The following is a 19870-nucleotide window of genomic DNA, read 5'->3' as shown; positions in this document are numbered from 1 at the left end:
CCTTAATGTGTCTTTGCAACAGTCAACTGTCCCTGCAGGCTTCAAGCTGGATAGATGGATGCTTTATTGATCCCAAAGGAAATTATAGTGTCACAGTAGCATTACAAGTGCACAGATAGACAAACATTAGAGGAGAAGTAAGAAAAAATTAAAAAATAAGTTACCTCAAGCAATCTGACAGGAGGGAGTTATCACTTTCCCAGCTATATTATAGGGCCAGGGTAAGAATGACATCATATAGCGCTCTTTGCAGCAGTGAGGTTGTCTTAGTCTATTACTAAAAGTGCTCCTCTGTTCAGCCAAGGTGGCACCATCATTCCGATGCCCAAGAGTGTGATAGTAACTGGCCTAAACAACTGTTACTCGGTGGCACTGACCTCAACGATCATGAAGTGCTTTGAGTAGCTGGTAATGGATCATAGAAAATTCCACCTTCTTGGTACATTGGACCCTTTCCAGTTTGCCTATCAGTCAAACCAGTTCCCTGATGATTCCACAACCTTGACCCTCCACTTCATCCTGTCCCACCTGTAAAATGATGCCTCATATACCGAAGTGTTTTGCTTTGACTTTAGTTTAACCCAATTATCTCTCAGGGGTTAGTGGGTAAACTCTTCTCAATGGGTCTCAACATCCCTCTCTGTAACTGGATCCTGGACGTCTTGACAGAAAGACCCCAGCCAGTCTGAGTTGGTAGCAATATGTCAAGCTCCATCACCCAGATCAATGGTGCGGCCCCAGGGCTATATACTCAGCTCACTGCTGTTCACGCTGTTGACTCATGACTGCACTGCCAGATTCAGATCAAACCGCATCAAGTTCACTGATGATACATCAGTGGTTAGCCTCATTAGCTACAACGATGAGTCAGTGTACAGAGAGGAGGGAGAAAGGCTTGTTGAGTGGTGCAAGAACAACAACCTTGGCCTTAACATGGACAAGACAAAACAAGTGATTGTGGACCTCAGAAAGACACAGGTTGGCTGCTCTCTATCGCACATCAATGGCTCTGCCTTGGAGAGAGTGAGGAGCACTGAGGTCCTGAAGCCACACCACCCCCTCATTCGTCAAGAGCAGCATCTGCACTTTCTGAGGAGATTGAGATGTGCAAGGCTCCCCACCTCCACTCTAACAACTTTTTACAGGAACACCATCACAAGTGTTCTGTTTGGCGACATCATTGTGTGGTACAGAAGGTGCAAGGCATCAGACTGCAAGGCCCTGCAGAGGGGGCTAAGACACGGCGAGAGAATCACTGGGATCTCCCTCGCCATCTCCCCCCCACCATTTGTGACATTTATTAGAAGCATTGAATATGAAGAGCCGAAGAATTGTTGAGGACCCCTACCACCCATCCCACAATCTCTTTGACCAACTACCATCAAGAAGAAGGTACAGAAACATCAGGACCATGACTAGGACTCCCAGATTGGATAACAGTTTCTTCCCCCGGCTGCAAGACTAATTTTCCCTGCCACATCCAAACCTGATAAGGGCCTTAGCCCGAAACGTCAGCTGTAAACTCTATTCCATAGATGTTGCCTGGTCTGCTGAGTTCCTTCAGCATTTTTTGTGTATTGCTTTGGATTTCCAACATCTGCAACTTTTCTTGTGTTTGTGAGACTAATAAATACCCTGCCACCAGTGGGGCCCCGTTACTAGGACATCGAGCTGTTTACTGTTTTGCTGTGCTGCGCACTTCACTAGCATTTTAAATTGCTATATTTTATTAACTTACTTGTGATAATTTTTTGCTTTATGTTGCATATGATGTATGTGGCGCAGAGAAATGTTGCTTTGTTCAGAATCAGGTTTAATATCACCAGCAATGCAATGCAATACATGATAATATAGGGAAAATAAATCAATAATAGGAAATATAGTAAATTAAAAATAGTGCAAAAAAATAGAAACAATAAAAGTGAGGAAGTGTTCATGGGCTCAATATCAATTTAGGAATCAGATGGCAGAGGGGAAGAAGCTGTTCCTGAATCATTGCGTGCCTTTAGGTTTCTGTACCTCCTTCCTGACAGTAACATTGAGAAGAGGACATGTCCTGGGAGATGGAGGTCCCTAATCATGGATGCTGCCTTGCTGAGACACCGCTCCTTGAAGATGTCTTGGACACTATGGAGGCTAATACCCAAGATGAAGCTGACTAACTTTACAACTTTCCGTAGCTTCTTTCGATCCTGTGCAGTAGACCCCACATTCCAGACAGTGATGCAAAAGCCCTCCATTGTACATCTATAGAAGGTTTTTGAGTGTCTTAGGTGAGAAACTATATTTCCTCAAACTCTTAATGAAATTTAGCCACTATCTTCACTATCTTACCTTCTTTACAACTGCACCAAAAGGATAAGATCTTCAGAGATCTTGAAATTGCTCATTCTCTCCACCTCTGATCCCTCTATGAGGATCAGGTCATGATCTCTTGTCCTACCCTTTTGGAAGTCCGAATCAACTCTTTGGTCTTTCTTAAGTCAAGTTCAAGGTCGTTGCTGTGACACTGCTCAACTAGCTAGTATATCTCACTCCTGTACACCTCTTGCCTCCATCTGAGATTCTGGCAACAATGGTGTACCATCACAGCAGGTTTAGAGATGGTATTTGAGGTATGCCTAGCCACACAGTCATGGGTGTAGATAGAGGAGAGCAGTGGGCTAAGCACACACCCCTGAAGTGCGCCAGTCTTGATCATCAGCGAGGAAGAGTTATTAATGCCAATATACTCAGATTGTGATCTTCTGGTTAGGAAGTAGAGGATCCAATTGCAGAGGGAGGAACAGAGGCCCAGATTCTGTAGCTTATCAGTCAGGAGTGTATGAATGATGGTGTTGAGTATTGAGCTACAGTCAACAAACAGCATACTGACGTAGGTGTTTATATTGTCCAGGTGATGTAAGACCATGTGAAGAGACATTGAGATTGCATCTATCATAGATCTATTGTGGCAATAGGCATATTGTAGTGGTTCCAGGTCCTTACTGAGGCAGGTGTTGATTCTAGCCATGACCAACCTCTGAGAGCATATCATCATCGTAGATGTGAGTGATGCTGGGTGATAGTCATGAAGGCAGCTCACACTACTCTCCTTGGGCATTGGTATAATTGTTGCCATTTTGTGGCTGGTGGAAACTTCCAATCATAGCAATGTAAGTACAGTCAGATGACAATAAACTTGAAATTGAGCTTGAAGTTTGTCTGACTTCCACAAAGAGCTTATACCTTCTAATCCAGACATTTTGGAGTGAACCTCTTCTGTACCCTTTCCAAAACATCCTTACCTTCTGTAAATGAAAGATTAGAGGGAGATGTAGAAACAGTGAAGCATAGAAAAGCTACAGCACAATACAGGCCCTTCGGCCCACAATGCTGTACTGAACATGTACTTACTTTAGAAATTACCTAGGGTTACCCAGAGCACTCTATTTTTCTAAGCTCCATGTACCTATCCAGGTGTCTCTTAAAAGACCCTATAATATCTGCCTCCACCACCGTCACCAGCAGCCTATTCCACGCACTCACCACTCTGTGCATAAAAAAACCTACCCCTGACATCTCCTCTGTACCTACTTCAAGCACCTTAAAACTGTGCCCTCTCATGTTAGCCATTTCAGCCCTGGGAAAAAAGCCTCTGACTTTCCACACGATCAATGTGTTGATGAAATAGGCCTAAAAATTACATGTTATTTATTCCATAAAAATCTGCAGTGATGAGCTTTGGGAGTGCTAATGAGGCTAGTACATACTCCAAAAATGGTAGGGGCTTAAGGCATATTGAAGAATAGAGGAAATACAAATGAGTAGGTTCCTGAAGGTCGCAATGAAGGTAAATATTGTGGTTTGGAAGACACACAAGACCCTGGTCTTCATTAGCCAGGGCAATAAATGCAGAAGTAGGGAATTTATATTCTCTCTTTATTAAATCAGCTCGAGCACTGGGTGCTGTTCTTATCTGTAGGGAGGATGTGATAGTACTGGGGAGAGTGCAGAGGAGAGTCACCTGGATGTTGCCTGCAATGGAGCAGTTCACATGTGGGAAGAGACTGGAGAAGATAGGTCTGTTGTTTCTAAGAGCAGAGGAAGTTAGAAGAGGACATTATTGAGGTATATAAAATAATGAGGGCTATTTATGGGGTAGACTGCGGGAAACCTTTCCCCATATTAGAGGCAGGTAAATCCAAAGGATATAGATTAAGAAATAGGGCATCTGATAGAGTGTTCTAACGCAGAGGAGGCTTTTCAGCCCATCAAATTGATAGCAGCCTACCATAACCTTGTCAGTTCCATTCTCCTGCTCTTTTCCCTCATTCTGGATTTTCTCTCCAGGATCTGTCCAATTTCATTTTGACTCTTATTCCACCACCACAGACAATGAGTTCAGCTTCTCTCAATTTATCCTATCCTCTGATCATTATTTTGGCTATTAAATGCTTCAGAATTTTCTAAATAGCATAGAAAGATTCTTCTGAAAATACGTTAGTCTTTTCTTTGTAACCACTATTCCTCCAAAGTGTTGTGTTCACAGGAAGAAGGATCTGTCATTTAGAACTGGGGTGAGGAGAATTTTTCTTTGCCCAGAGGACTGCAAATCCTTAACATTCTTTAGCCCTGCAGAGATGAGGCTGTTCAGTATATTCATGATGGAGATCAATAGATCTTTGGATACAATGGAAGCCTTAGGATTTGGGAATTAGTTGGGAAAGCTGACATTTTTTTATCAGTGATACTAAAGGTTGAAGGAGAAACCGTTGGGATCTTATGTTCAAACTTCTCCAATTTTCTGTCCTTCTGCACAAAGGGTAATCCTTAAATCTGAATCTAAAGCTTCTTTTACCTGCATTCACAGTTCCGCTCAGTCTTGGGAGGTTTATTTTCAATCCAGCAAAACTACAGCTTTCAATGAAGAAAATTGTTCATGGCAATACGCAATATATCAGATGCTCCTACGTGTGTGAGAGTGCTCCTTGGGTTAAAACATGCATTCTTGAATAAGGATCATTAACATACAGAATGGTGAACAGCTACACCTCTTGACAACTTTTCACAGAGTCCTTACCCTGATCCACCAACTGAACAAACCATTTACTGAACATGAGAAGATAAAATTGGTTCATATGGGCAGTAATAGACAGCATCAACACACAGTGGCTACCTTATTATATACCTCCTTGACCTAATAGAGTAACCACTGAATGTATGTTCATGGTTTTCTGCTGTTGTAGCCCATCTACTTCAAGGTTCAACATGTTGTGCATTCAGAGATATTCTTCTGCACACCACTGTTATAACTCGTGGCTATTTGAGTTACTGTCACCTTCCTGTCAGCTTGAACCAATCTGGCCATTCTCCTCTGACCTCTCTCATTAACAAGGCACTTTCATCCATAGAACAGGTGCTCACTAGATTTTTTTTAGTCTTTCACATCACTCTCTGTAAATTCTAGAGAATGTTGTGCACTAAAATCCCAGGAGATCAGCAGTTTCTGAGATAATCAGACCACGCTCTCTGACACCAAAATCACTCCTCAGTCACGGACAAAGTCACATCATTCACTTTTCTTTCCCATTCTGATGTTGAGTCCCAACAGCACCTGAACCTCTTGCATACTTTTGAGTTGAGTTGCTGCCACATGATTGGCTGAATAAATATTTGCATTAACGAACAGGTGTACCTAATAAAATGGTCACTGAGTGTAATTGCTGGAAAATGCAAGGAAGTTACGCCAGTACTGGGATGGACAGCCAACTTAGGATCCCGGAATCTGTGCAGACTTATCTGGAGGATCAATGCCCAACTAACCATCGGATATAAAATTGTCCATGGATCTGTTAGTAGTTCACTTGCAATTTGCCCTCCACCTCACCGAGCCATATAGTGGCCTGAACAGGAATTGGTTTTTATTGCTACACATGCCGAGATATAATGACAAACGCGTCTTGCATACTGTTCATTCAGATCAAGTCATTGCACAGTGCATTGAAGCAGAACAAGGGAAAATGCAGAATACAGTGTAACAGCTACAGAGAAAGTGCAGTGTTGATAAACAGCAAGGTACAAGATCATGAGGTGAACTGTGATGTCAAGAGTCCAGCTTATCATACCAGGGAGCCATTCAATGGTCTTACAAAAGCAGACTAGAAGCTGCCATTGAAACATATTATGTTTGGTTCAGATTTATTACATTGGGTTTGATACACCATTGGTATATCCCCATTGAACCACTGGATGTTGAAAGGCCTGCATGGAGATGAAATGCAGAGGAGGCTTCCAATTGTGGGGGAGTCTAAGACCAGAGGACTCAACCCCAGAATACCAGTACATCCTTTTAGAACAGAGATCAGGATTTCTTTAAAGTTCAAACTTCAAAGAACATTTATTATCAAAGTATGTTTACATTATACAAACCTGAGATTCATCACCTAACAGGCAGCTACAAAATTAAGAAACCCAAAAGAAGGAACCCTTTAAAAGAAGACTGTCAAACACGAGAAAGAAAGAGAGAGAGAGAGAGAGAGAGAGAAATCATGCAAGCAACAAAAGTAATCAAATAGCATTCAGAACTAAAGTCTTATGAAAGTGAGTCCATAGACACGAAGTCAGGCATCACTGCAACTGGATCATGTCACAGTTTGAGTCATTGCAGACCAGTGAGCAGAACTTTTGTCTCCAGGCCCAACACTCTGACCTTTCCAATCTGGCCCGGTGCTTCAATTGTCCTAATAGTGGGTCATTCCTCGCGCTCAGATCCAGGCCCTATCGCTTCGAAATGCTCTGGGACCCACCGCCACAATTCGGCCTGTACCCAACCTTTCCAATTTGGCCAGGCTCTTAATTCAATTAAACCTTGGGTCTTACCTTGCTCTCGGGGACAGGCCTCGACTCTGCCTCAATTCTGCCACACCTCCGCTTGCCTCAACTCTGTCTTGCCTCCACTCACCTTGACTGTGCCTCACCTCCAATTGCCTCTCTGTTGTCTGCGGTGATTGCTTACCAGAAAAAATTATATGAATAAAGTATTTAGTTGTTTTCTTTGTTTTGATTGCCGCTGACTAGTAGTGGCTGGCCTTCACCAGCACCATCTTAAACCAGAGGGTGGTGAATCTGTGGAATCTATTGCCACAGATAGCTTTGTCTAAATATTGGCATATTTAAAGTGGAGGTCAATAGGTTCTTGATTAGTAAGAGTGTCAAAGGTTCAGAGAGAAGGTAAGAGACTGGGATTCAGAGGGAAAATAAATCAGCTATGATGGAATAGCAGAACAGACTTGATAGGCTGAACAGCCTAATTCTACTCCTCTGTTTATGGTCTTAATACACTTACAGCTGAGATTGTTTATCTGGAACAGAAAATCCCTTAGGTTCTCAAGATCCTTTCATTAGAAATTCTCAACAAGCCACTTAATTTTACTAACTTCTGTGGAAAATTGCTAAAACCAAATCTGAAATAATGACCACTTATGTGGAGATAGTTGATAAGTCAACACTCCATGTGGTGTGGAGTCTTAGTTGAAATTCCCTCATGTGGTCACACGTATTTAACCCAGAGGGCTTGAAACTGCTGGTAATAGACCAGTAGTAACACAGGTGTATTCCCAAAAGAGAAAAATGCATAATACATCATATTCAAGATGTTTAGGAAGTTTAGAGGGAGAAAACAGCATTATCTGACAAGGGCTTAAAGAACACTGAAGAAAATTGAATTTAAAAATGTATAAGCAAGCTTTGAACTTATCTGTATTTAGTGACCTCATAACATTCCCAAAACTCGTTGATGGTCAGTCACTGTTATAAAATAGCAAGCACAGCCGCTTCACTGCTGCATAACAGCTAATCTGTACAAAACAAACTCCCACAAACAGCAATGTGATAATTAGCAGATAATCCATTCTGGGTGAGAATGCCAGGGGATCATTTACAACTGAGATATTATATTTCAAGCAGACAAGGCCTTGGAGTCGCTTTGTTTTAATTAAATGGGAAATGATGGTGAAATTCCAAAATGAATAACAAATGAACCATTAAATTTCCAGTCTCTGCAGCCTCTTGTGCCTCAATTGGGGAGGGGTCAGGGAGAGAGGGTTGGCTAGAAAACCTTAGCTGCTTTGAGATGGAATCATAGGGTTGCTTATGTCTGCTCGTGAGGATATGTCTGATTTTAACATTTTTCCTAAACAATGTGGACTAGAAAGTCCTGGCTGAGTGTATAACATTTCTTTCTGATAAGGTGGCACCAATGAACCACGGCGACGTGTTGCGGGCTACTTACAAAACTTCTGAATTACTTTCACTAGAATCTGCAGCCTGTAATTTCCCCTTTGCAACATACATTTGAACCATCTTAATGAACTATAATTTCACAATCTGCTGTAAGGACTCTGTGGATTTACCTTGCAAGTATGCAAATATGTCACCCATAAGGTGCATTTCCATGGCTGGAAAAGAGGGAGGTGGGGAACACTCCAAACCAAGCTGAAACAACAAAGAATGAAAGTCCCTCCTCCCAGCATCTTGTAGGCTAACTTACAGGCACTGGAGAACACGTTTGAGGACCTAAGGGCAAGATTGCTGTATCGGAGAAAAATAAGAAATTGCTGTGTTCTGTGTTTCACGGAGACATGGCTCCCTCTGGCTATGCCTGTTATGTCAGTAAGACCTAAGGACTTCCTATCACTGAAATGTTCTCACAACCTATGGACTCACTTTCAACGACTCCTCATCTCATGTTCACAATATTTATTGCTTATTTATTTATTATTATATCTTTCTTTTTGTATTTGCACAGTTTGTTGTCTTTTGCACACTGGTTGAACATTCAAGTTGATGTGGTCTTTCACTAATTCTATTATGGTTATTACTCCATTATGGATTTATTGAGTATGCCCACAAGAAAATTAATCCCAGGGTTGTATATGGTGACATAGATACACTTAGATAATAAATTTACTTTGAACTTTGATACACAGACTGGACTGCTGACTCGGAGAAGGCTAAAGGTGGTGGGGTGGGGGGTCCGTGTTTCATGAAATACTCTTTGTGGTTCTCAGGACAGCATTCTTGTCGCACCCTTGTTCCTCTGACATGGAACACCTAATGATTAAGTGTTGAGCATTCTTCTGACCAAGAGAATGCTCCTTCATGACCCTGACTGCAGTTTACCTAAGCCCAAAGCCAACATTAATCAGACACTCAAGATATTAAACACTGCCATCACCAGACAAGAAACAGTCCACCCCGACATCTTTCAAATCATTGTTGAAGACTTCATTTAGGCTTGTTTGAAAAAATCCTTGACCAACTATCATCAATATATAACCCGCAACACCAGGAGTCTCAACACACTCAACTACCACTATACCATGAATAGGAATGCCTACTATTCCACGCCTAGACTACATTTGGAGAAATCTGATCATTTGGCTGTCCTTCTGCAGGCAAAAGCTAAAGAGCAAGGCTCCAGAGATGAGAACAACAAAGAGGTGGTCAATGGAGGCAGAAGAATGGCTACAAGTTCGCTTCAAGTTGGTGCATTGGGCCATATTCAAGGGCTCATCAGAGGATGAATACTCCATGGTTATTATGCACTTCATAAAAGCAGTTGTAGATGAGTGTGTCCCCACAAAATCATTCAGGGTCTTCCCCAACCAGAAGCCCTGGATGAACCATGGGATCCACAGTCTACTGAGGCTTGATCAGTGGCATTCAGGTTTGGCTACCAAGTAAGATATAAGAAGTCCAGGTATGAACTCTGGAAAGCCACCTTACGTGTGATGTGTGCAATTCCGGACCAAACTCAAATCACCGAAGGATACTCAATAGCTGGTTCAGAGCTTGAATGCTATTACCTCTTACAACGTGAAGCCAAGCAATACAGCTGACAAAACTTCACTCCCAGATGAGCTCAATGTCTTCTTTGCTTGCTTTGACATTCAAAACATGGAGGAGCCTTCATGAGCTCCCACAGCCCCCAATGACTCTGTGACTTCTGGCTCTGTGACATGAGAACATCCTTCAGGATGGTGAACCCATGGAAACCATCCATCCCAGATGGAGTACCCGGCTGAGTACCAAAGACCTGTGCTGATCACCTGGCTGGAGAGTCACCAATATCCTTATCTCTCATTTTGGCAGCCTGAGGTGCCCATCTGCTCCAAGCAGGCTTCAATTACACTGGTGCCAAAGAAGAACATGGTAACCTGTCTCAATGACTATCGTCCAGCCATGCTTACAGCCACAGTGATGAAGTGCTTTGAGAGATTGCTGATGAATTATATCAACTCCTGCCTGAGAAGCGAGATGGACCCATTCCAATTTGCCTACTATTGCAACAGGTCCACAGCAGATGCCATCTCATTAGCTCTTCACTCAATCCTGGAACATCTGGACAGAAAAGGTGCATACATCAGGATTCGCTTTGTCAAATGCAGCTTGGCATTCAATACTACCATCCCCTCAAAACTAGTCAATAATCTTCAAGACCTTGTCCTCAATACCTCCTTGTACAACTGGGTCCTTGATTTCCTCACTTGTAGACCCCAGTCAGTTCAGATTGGCAACAACATCTCCTCCACAATCTCCAGCAGCACAGGTGCACCACAAGGCTGTGTGCTTAGCCCCCTGCTCTACTCATTTTACACTTATGACTGTGAAGCTAAGCACAGCTTCAATGCCCTGTTTAAGTTTGCTGATGACATCACTGTCATAGACTGAATCAAAGGTGGAGATGAGTCAGCAAGTAGGAGGGAGAGTGAAAATCTGGATGAGTGGTGCGACAACAACAACCTCTCACACAATATCAGCAAGACCAAGAAGCTGATTATTGACTTCAGAAAGAGGAAACCAAAGGTCTACCAGACAGTCCTCATTGTGGGATAGAGGTGGAGAGGATCGGCAACTTTAAGTTCCTCGGTGCTCTCTTTAGGGATCTGTCCCGAACCCAGCACATATGTACCATTATAAAGAAAGCATGGCAGCATCTGCATTTCCTTAGGAGTTTGTGAAGATTCGGCATGACATCTAAAACTTTGGCAAATTTCTGTAGATGCATCACAGCTTGATACGGAAACACCAATGCCTTTGAATGGAAAACCCTTCAGAAAGTAGTAAATACAAGTAGCAGTAAATGTGGACAAAGCATTCCCCTCCCCTCCTTGAGCACATCTACATGCAGCACTCTCACAGGAAAGCAACACCCATCATCAGGGACCTCCACCACCCAGGATATGCTCTCTTCTCACTGCTGCCATGGAAAGAAGGTACAAGAGCCTCAGTTATTACCCCTCAACCATAAGGCTCTTGAACCAGAGGGGTTAACTTCACTCATCTTCAATTGCCCCTTCTGTGAACTCTGCCCACAAGCTATGGGCTCACTTTCAAGAGCTCCTCATCTCATGTTCTTGATAAGTATTGTTTTTTTAATTTAATTATTATTATTTTTATTTTGTATTTGCAGAGTTTATTGGTTCATGCACATTGGTTTATGTCCGTCCTGTTGGGTGTGGTCTGTGGTGACATCACATGTCACGTGTAAGTACGTGATTGGACAGAGTTCTGAGCATGCACAGAAGTGACAGAATGATCTAGAAACTGTATGTTGAAAAAGTGGTTGCTGTTTGTTGTGGTAAATAAAAGTTCTAGTTTTAATTCTTCCAGAATATGGTTTGTTCTTAGTAACCCACAGTACGTATGAATAACTCAACCTGGTGTCAGAAGTCAGTCTGGAAGAATAATACAGTTGCTAACACGGGAGAAGCGAAGATAATCGAAAAAAAGAGCGAGAACTTTTTTGTTGTTTGCTGACAGCTTTAAAAATGGAAGTTTTGCAGTCCCAATCAACACTTCAGCTGACTGGAAATGTAGCTGAAAACTGGAAAAGATTTAAACAGTGTTTTGAAATTTATTTATCGGCGATCGGAGCAGATAATAAAACGGAGAAAATGAAAGCTGCAATTCTACTCCATGTGGTTGGGGACGACGCAGTTGAGGTATATAACCATTTTACTTTTGAAAATGGGGGTAATTTGAATCTAAAAGCAATAATGGACACATTTGACACATTTTGTATACCGAAGTGCAATATGACATATGAACGGTACAATTTTTTTCAAATATCAGCAGAGACCTGGTCAAACGATTGATCAATTTGTTATGGAGTTGAGAAACTGCAGTAAAAGATCTAAGTTTGCAAAGCTTACAGACTCTGTCATTAAAGACAGAATTGTTTGCGGCATTCTGGATAATGGGCTGAGAGAAAGACTGTTAGAACAAGATTTGAATTTGGAAAGAGCTGTGGCACTCTGCAAAGTTTCTGAGACTGTGATGTCACAGGCTAAAGTGCTTTTTATCGAGGATGGCTGTGCAGATGTTGTAAAGCACGAACATATTAGAAAAAATAATGCAGCGACAATGAAACCGACAGAGAGCAAGACGTCATCTGAAAGAAGAAGACTATGTAATCGCTGTGGGCAGCAACATCATCTAAAAAAGTGTCCAGCTTATTGGAAAATATGCAACACCTGCGGTAAGAGTAATCATTTTTCACGCCATTGCAGAAGTAGAAAGGAAATAAAACACGTAAATGCAGTATTTGAAAATGAACGCGAGGAGTTTTATACAGATGTGCTTTGTGAAAACGAACAAAGTAAGAATGACTGGACTACGCCATTGCAAGTGAACCAAAACAATATTCTGCTTAAACTGGATACTGGAGCACAACGTCCTTGCAGAATCTGAGTTTAATGCATTAAAGCCTAGGCCTATGTTACATCAGACAAATATAAAAGTGACTGGGTATTCAGGTGCAGACATTACAATTAAAAGGAACATGTGTGGCAAAAGTATCACACAAAAATATGGTGCACACGCTTTCATTTGTGGTTGTGCCAAAGAGTACAGTCAATACTGGGTTTATCTGCCTGTGGGAGACTGAATTTGGTGAAAAAAGAATTGGTCCTGGACAGTGACACAGAGTCAGAATACAGTGACTGGTAGCCTCACCTGTGGCCACACATTTTAATTCCGCATCCCATTCCCATTCTGATATGTCTATCCATGACCTCCTCTATTGTCAAAATGAATCCAAACTCAGGTTGGAGGAACAACACCTTATATACCGGCTGGGTAGCCTCCAACCAGATGGCATGAACATTGACTTCTCCAATTTCTGTTAATGCCCCTCCTCCCCTTCTTACCCCATCCCTGGCATATTTAGTTGTTTTTTTTTTCTCTCTCTCTGCCCATCACGCTACCTGTTCTCCATCCCCCTCTGGTGCTCCCCCTCCCCCCTTCTTTCTCCCGTGGCCTCCTGTCCCATGATCTTTCCCCTTCTCCAGCTCTGTATCACTTTCGCCAATCACCTTTCCAGCTCTTAGCTTCATCCCACCACCTCCGGTCTTCTCCTATCATTTCGCATTTCCCCCTCCCCCCCACTTTCAAATCTCTTACTATCTTTCCTTTCAGTTAGTTCTGACGAAGGGTCTCGGCCCGAAACATCGACAGCGCTTCTCCTTATAGATGCTGCCTGGCCTGCTGTGTTCCACCAGCATTTTGTGTGTGTTGTTTGAATTTCCAGCGTCTGCCGATTTCCTCGTGTTTGCATTTCAAGTTGCCTACTGGTGAAGAAATTATGTCACAGTTTTGGTAATGCAAAGAACTTTAGTAAATTAGATGCATCCTCTGGATTCTGGCAACCTAAACTAGATGAACTGAGTTCAAAGTTGTGTATTTTTAACACTCCTTTTGCCAGATACCATTTTCTTAGGCTTCCATTTGGAATTGCATCAGCTCCTGAAGTGTACCTTGAAACCATTCACATGCTTTATGAGCAGATTGAGGGCATAGATACTTCCATGGATGATATTATTGTTTGGGGATCATCTAAACAAGAGCATGATGCCAGACTTAGACAAGTCTTAGAGTCAACATGCACAGCAAACCTGAAGTTGAATAAAGACAAATGTCAGCTAGGAGTGACTGAACTTACCTTTGTGGGTGATATTATCAGCAAAGAGGGTGTGAGTCCTAATCCATCGAAGGTTTCTGCTATTGAGAACATGCCAAGACCACAATGTAAAAAGGATGTTCAAACATTTATGGGAATGGTCAACTACATGGGAAAATTCATACCCAATCTTTCAGAACAGCTTGCTCCATTGAGGCAGCTAACAGAAAAGAAAAACGAATGGAGCTGGAATCATGAACAGGAGAAGACATGGCAAAATCTCAGGAAAGTGCTCACCAAAGAACCTGGGTTGAAATTCTGTGATGCTGCGAGACCCATCAAAATCTCATGTGATGCATCTCAAGCAGGCTTAGGGACAGTATTACTCCAAAAACATGATCAGGAATGGCTACCAGTGGCATAGGCATCTTGTGCATTATCCAATCCAGAAACAAGGTGTGCCCAAATTGAAAAAGAATTGCTCAGCATTATGTTTGCTTGTGAGAGATTTCATCCATTTCTGTCAGGGCAATCTATTGATGTTGAAACTGATCATAATCCTCTGATTGCATTGTTTCACAAACCTTTAAGCAACTGCCCTTTGCAAATTCAGCGAATGATGATCAAATTGCAAAGATATGCATTGAATGTGTCATACACACCTGGAAAATTCAGGTAGATGGCTGACACACTTTCCAGAGCTATGGATCCAACAACAAAAGACAGTCACAGGGACGCTGTTGATGTTCAGGTATTTATTGATATGATCATAGAAACTGTACCTGTTGCCCCCAGAAAGTTGGAGCTGCTGCATCTAGAGACAGAGAAGGACAAAATTATTAGTCAGGTAATACAAGTGGTGATGGTTGGATGGCCAGATAATAGGCATGACTGTACCTCAGAAGTACAAGACAATTGGAACCACAGATCAGAACTGTCTGTTGTGGATGGGATTCTGTACAAAGGGAGTAGAATTGTGATACCTAAAAGTTTCCAAAAAGAATTGCTTGGGAAAATTCATCAAGGCCACCTAGGTATTGAAAAGTGTAAGAGAAGGGTTCGGGAAGTGAAGTTTTGGCCCAGGATGAATTAACAAATTGCAGAGTTGGTGTCTTCCTATCAAATATGCTTTAAATACCAAACTAGCAACCCTAAGAAGCCACTGCATCCACATCCTAGTCCTCAGAGACCTTAACAGAAAGTGGACATTGATCTTTTTGTAACTGACAACAAAGATTATCTATTACTAACAGATTAATACTCATTGTATCCTGCAGTGTGTGGTTTGAGCAGAAAAACAGCAGAGAATGTCATTACATGCATGAAATCAGTTTTTTTCCAAATATGGTGTACTTGATGAAGTTTTCACAGACTATGGTCCACAATTCAATGGTGAATGTATGAGACATTTTGCTCATAAATGGGGCTTTGTTCATACAACATCTAGTCAATTTTTCCCTCAGTCCAATGGATTGGTTGAGAAGTCGGTAGGAATTATCTAGAAACTGATGCACAAAGCAAAAGGTAGTGGAGGTGATTTTTATAAAGCTTTATTAGCCTATCTTGAATGTGGATTTTCACTTGCTCAGCTCTTGATGGGATGCCGTTTGAGATCCAATCTACCAGTAAATGAGTACCTTCTGAGAACAGAGGGAGGTGAATGAGTGAAAAGATGAACACAAAGCAAAGCAGAAAACATACTTTGACAGATGTTCTCGTCCATGACCTGAACTGCACCAAGGAGATGAAGTGAGGATACAAGACAAAGTGAGCACATGGACACAGAAAGCTACAGTACTTGAAGAAGTACAACCCAGATCATACATGGTCCAAACAGAGGAAGCAGCAGTGTTGAGAAGAAATCGCAAAGGCCTCAAGAAAGAGCCAACTTCAGAGTTTTGACTTAGACCAGTTAACTGATGCAGACCAGACAACACATGAAATTAACAATGAAACACAAGAATGGTGTGAACCACTTAGAAGGTTTACTCATGTCCGTAAACCCCCAGAGACTGATAGAGATATATGTTAAATTATGTATTTGTTTTGATTAATGTTGCTAATTGTCGTCTTTCTAAGGAGAGGAAGATGCGGTGATATCATGTGTCACGTGTCAGAACGTGATTGGAGAGAGTTCAGAGCATGTACAGAAATGACAGAATGATCTAGGAACTGTATGTTGAAAATGTGGTTGCTGTTTGCTGTTGTAAATAAAAGTTCTAGTCTTAATTCTTCCAGAATATGGTTTGTTCTTAGTAACCTACGGTACATACAAATATCACAACATGATCTTTCATCAATTCTATTATGTTTCTTGGACTTCCTGTGTATACTCATAAGTAAACAAATCTCAAGTTTGTATATGGTGACGCATATGTACTTTACTTTGAACTTTTAGCTAGACTGTACAATCGATCGAAAAGAATGTCCTTCATGGTCGCTGATATCCATTTTAGATCTTCATTAAGATGCATGCAGATACCTACAAGAACACTCAACCATGAATAGCGAGCACTCCATGAAATTCACCTAGGCACCCATAGGTGGATCACACCTATAGGACTTCACTATGAGTGCAGACAACTTTGGTATTTTTAAAAGCAGACCCAACTGAGAATTTTATTTAGAAACTTACAATAATTTTTTATGTCTCGCACTGTACCACTAACACGTCTTTTCTGAGGATCGTCACCTTGTAGGGGTGAGGAGGGCTTGTGAGTTCCTGAGATCCCGAAAGCAATGTGGTCTCCTGGTCGGGGTCACCTGTCGCGGTAAGGTCAAAGGTCATGGGAGAGGTTATTTATTTAGAGATGCCGCAAGGAACAGGCCCTTCCAGCCCAAGAAGCCACACTTCTCAGTGACCCTCTTATTTAACACTTGACCAGTCACAGGCTTCTGACAGAGTGACACAACAGTGGATTTGGCAGAAGACGATGACACATCACAACAGCAGAGAAAGGCTGCAGCAGTGGAAGGTCCCCCGTTTGTCAAGCGTGCTATGTCACTGGATCCTGATCCACAGTCTGTGAAGGACCATGTGGTGGCTGCCTGCGCACATGAAACAAATGTCACACCTAGGTGTTCCCCATCAGGAGAATAACTTTTAGGGGTCGACTTGAGTGATCACCCCAACACTGGCACAAAGCAACAAATTTCACAGCGTAAGTCAGTGATAATAAACCTGATTCTGATTCTGAGAAATCCACATCAGACTTGGAGAATTACCAGATCAATGAAGTGATGCTTTCCCTGACTTTGCTTGTTTGGTTCTTGAACTGGAAAAAATGTACAATTTCTCACCAGTAGCATCTCAGGGAGGATAGATTAGAGAGAGCAGAACTCTCAGAAGGTTCATTTCTTGATTTACTGTTAAATTTGGGCAGAGAACAGTGGAGCACTGAGGGAGTGCTTGTATGTTGCCTTGGACACTGCCTTATCTGGTGCAGGTAATAGATCTTGTGGAACTTATCTGAATAAGAGAAAGAAGAAGGGGTTATCGCAGTGCCCTGGCTGACACTTAATCAGCATAACAAGTACAGATTATTATCACATTACTTATTTCTGGGTCGCGCTATGTGAAAATTGCCTGCTGTATTTCCAATATTACAGCAGAAAGAACATTTCAAAAGAACTTCCTTAACTATAAAGTATGCTGGGTCCAAGAAGACAAGCAGTATTTTCTTTGTTTAATGCAGTTCCCTTTCCTACTATTTTAATTAAATGCTTATCTTTCTTTTAAACAAAAGGATTTGGTCTCTGCTGGAACAGAGAGTAGACCATCAGGTGAAACAGTTAAAGATTCACTAACTGTTCTCCCCGGTATAAATTCAATGTTCAGATCTTAAAATTCACAACAGCTGTAATCACCACCAAGCAAGGGAGAGAAGAGCCTTTCTTCTTCATTGAAAGAAATCACTGAACGCTTTGGCTGTGTTTCTGATCTAGGCTGCTGCTGTGAACGTCAGTAGGATTTGATGTGACATCTGGGCTTCTAGTGCTACTGAGCATGCTGAGCCATTTCTCTCAGAGCAATCATCCATTAAATGGGTATGACTGCAGAGCCAATATTGAGTTATCCTTCTGGCACTTTGTCCTTAGAGATGCAAACACAAGCGTGCTTTTGAAAGTAGACAAGGAGAAAGTTGCCTATTTTTATTGGGAAACAAAACGAAAATAGTTCAAGAGCTAAGAGTTGCCACTCTGTCAGATTCTGGTTAGACCCGTACTTGGAGCGTTCCATTCTGGTCACCTCATTCTAGGATGTGGAAGCTTTAGAGAGGACATTTACCAGAATGCTGACCGGATCAGAGAGCATGTGATACGATGAATGGTTGAGCAAGCTGGGGCTTTTCTCTTTGGCGAAGAGGATGAGAGGTGGCTTGATAGAGATGCACAGGATTATACACGTAGATCGAGTGGACAACCAGAAACTTTTTCCCAAGGTGGAAACCAGAAATGTTCTCTGATGTGAGGGCATAATTTTGTGATTTGAGGAAGTCATGGGGGTCTGTGGAATGTCAGAGGTATATTATTTACATACAGAATAGTGGGTGCATTGAACACTCCGCCAGGGGTGGTAGTGGAGGCAGATACATTAGGGGCATTTAAGAAACTCTTAGATGCCTCTGATAGCCACATGGATAATAGAAAAATTAAGTGTTATATAGGAAGGAAGGGTTAGATTGATCTTAGAGTAGGTTAGTTCATAACAACATCTTGGGCTTAAGGGCCTGTACTGTACTGTACTGTGTTGTAATGTTCTACGTTCTAATGACAGCACTGAGGTATGGAAATTTATGAACAAGAGAAGCTCACCTGCTCAAGATGCTCCATTGTTCTGGTACATGATGTGTGTGGTGAACTATGTGCCTGTCTGGACACGCCCCCTGCTGACTGCTCCTGTGGCTCCTCCCACAGGCCCCTGTATAAAGGCGATCTGAGGCCTGACGCTCGGCCTCAGTCTCCAGGACGTAGTATGATAGACACTCACTCCTGGTTCCTTCTTCCAGTCAATAAAAGCCGATATCTCGCCTTCGTCTCAGTGTGAGTTATTGATGGTGCATCAATGTGTCATCTCCTCAACTCAATCCACCATACTCCAGTCCCTATCTCCTGACATCCATTACTGTTACAAACCTATTGATCCCATTTATGCATCTATGGAGGGGAATAAGGAATCAAAGTTTTGGGCTAAGAACCTTCAACAGGACTGGAAAGAAAGGGAGCAGAAACCAGAATAGGAAATTTGAGGGTGGGGGACGTTGCTCAGATTTCCAGCATCTGCAGAATCTCTTGTGTTTATGAATGCCTGCACCCACAGATTGATTGGGGAAAGGGTGTGGCATGATGTCTTTACAGGAGAGCTTTGATTATGAGGATGCATCACCTTGTTCTGGACTTCTGGCTGGGGCTCCAAGATCTGGCTTAGAATTTTAGGATTATGATAATAGTTAATCCGGAAGTAGTGAAGGTTTTTCCTCTGGTGGAAATGTCTAAAATGGGAACTGGTGACCAGAAACAAAGGTAGTTATTAATAAAAAAGAGTGGGGATTCAGGGGAAATTTCAGAGAGCATTTAAGAAGAAGTTGTTGATACAAAGGGGCAGAACTATAGCAGAGTGGTTAGTGCATTCATTCTACAACACAGTGACCGGATGATCAGGGGACCAATCCCTGCTGCTGTCTGTAAGGAGTTTGTTCTCCCTGTGAGCCTGTGGGTTTCCTCTGCATGCTTTGGCTTCCTCCCACATTCCAAAGATATACGGGCTAGGGTTAGTGAGCTGTGGGTCTGCTTTGTTGGCACCAGAAGCATGGTGACACTTCCAGGCTGCCCCCAGCACATCCTCAGATTGTGCTGGTCGTTGATTCAGCCAGTGTATTTTACTGTACTTTTCAACATACGTGTGACAAATAAAAAGGATCTTTAATC

At 42.2% G+C, this 19870-nt stretch overlaps 1 long non-coding RNA gene across 1 annotated transcript in view; it reads left to right on the top strand.

The window, feature by feature from the left end:
* The first annotated feature begins 11671 nt into the window (after positions 1–11671).
* The window catches only part of LOC132381278 (uncharacterized), an 82440-nt gene continuing 74241 nt past the window's right edge, over positions 11672–19870 (top strand). The window contains exon 1 of the long non-coding RNA XR_009507990.1: positions 11672–12523. This is a non-coding gene — a long non-coding RNA (uncharacterized LOC132381278). The remainder of the gene's footprint in view (positions 12524–19870) is intronic.

This window comes from Hypanus sabinus, chromosome 25, assembly GCF_030144855.1.
Source record: "Hypanus sabinus isolate sHypSab1 chromosome 25, sHypSab1.hap1, whole genome shotgun sequence".
Taxonomy (NCBI): Eukaryota; Metazoa; Chordata; class Chondrichthyes; order Myliobatiformes; family Dasyatidae; genus Hypanus; species Hypanus sabinus.
Note: the sequence above shows the minus strand (reverse complement) of the source record. Positions and strands in the feature narration are given on the sequence as shown.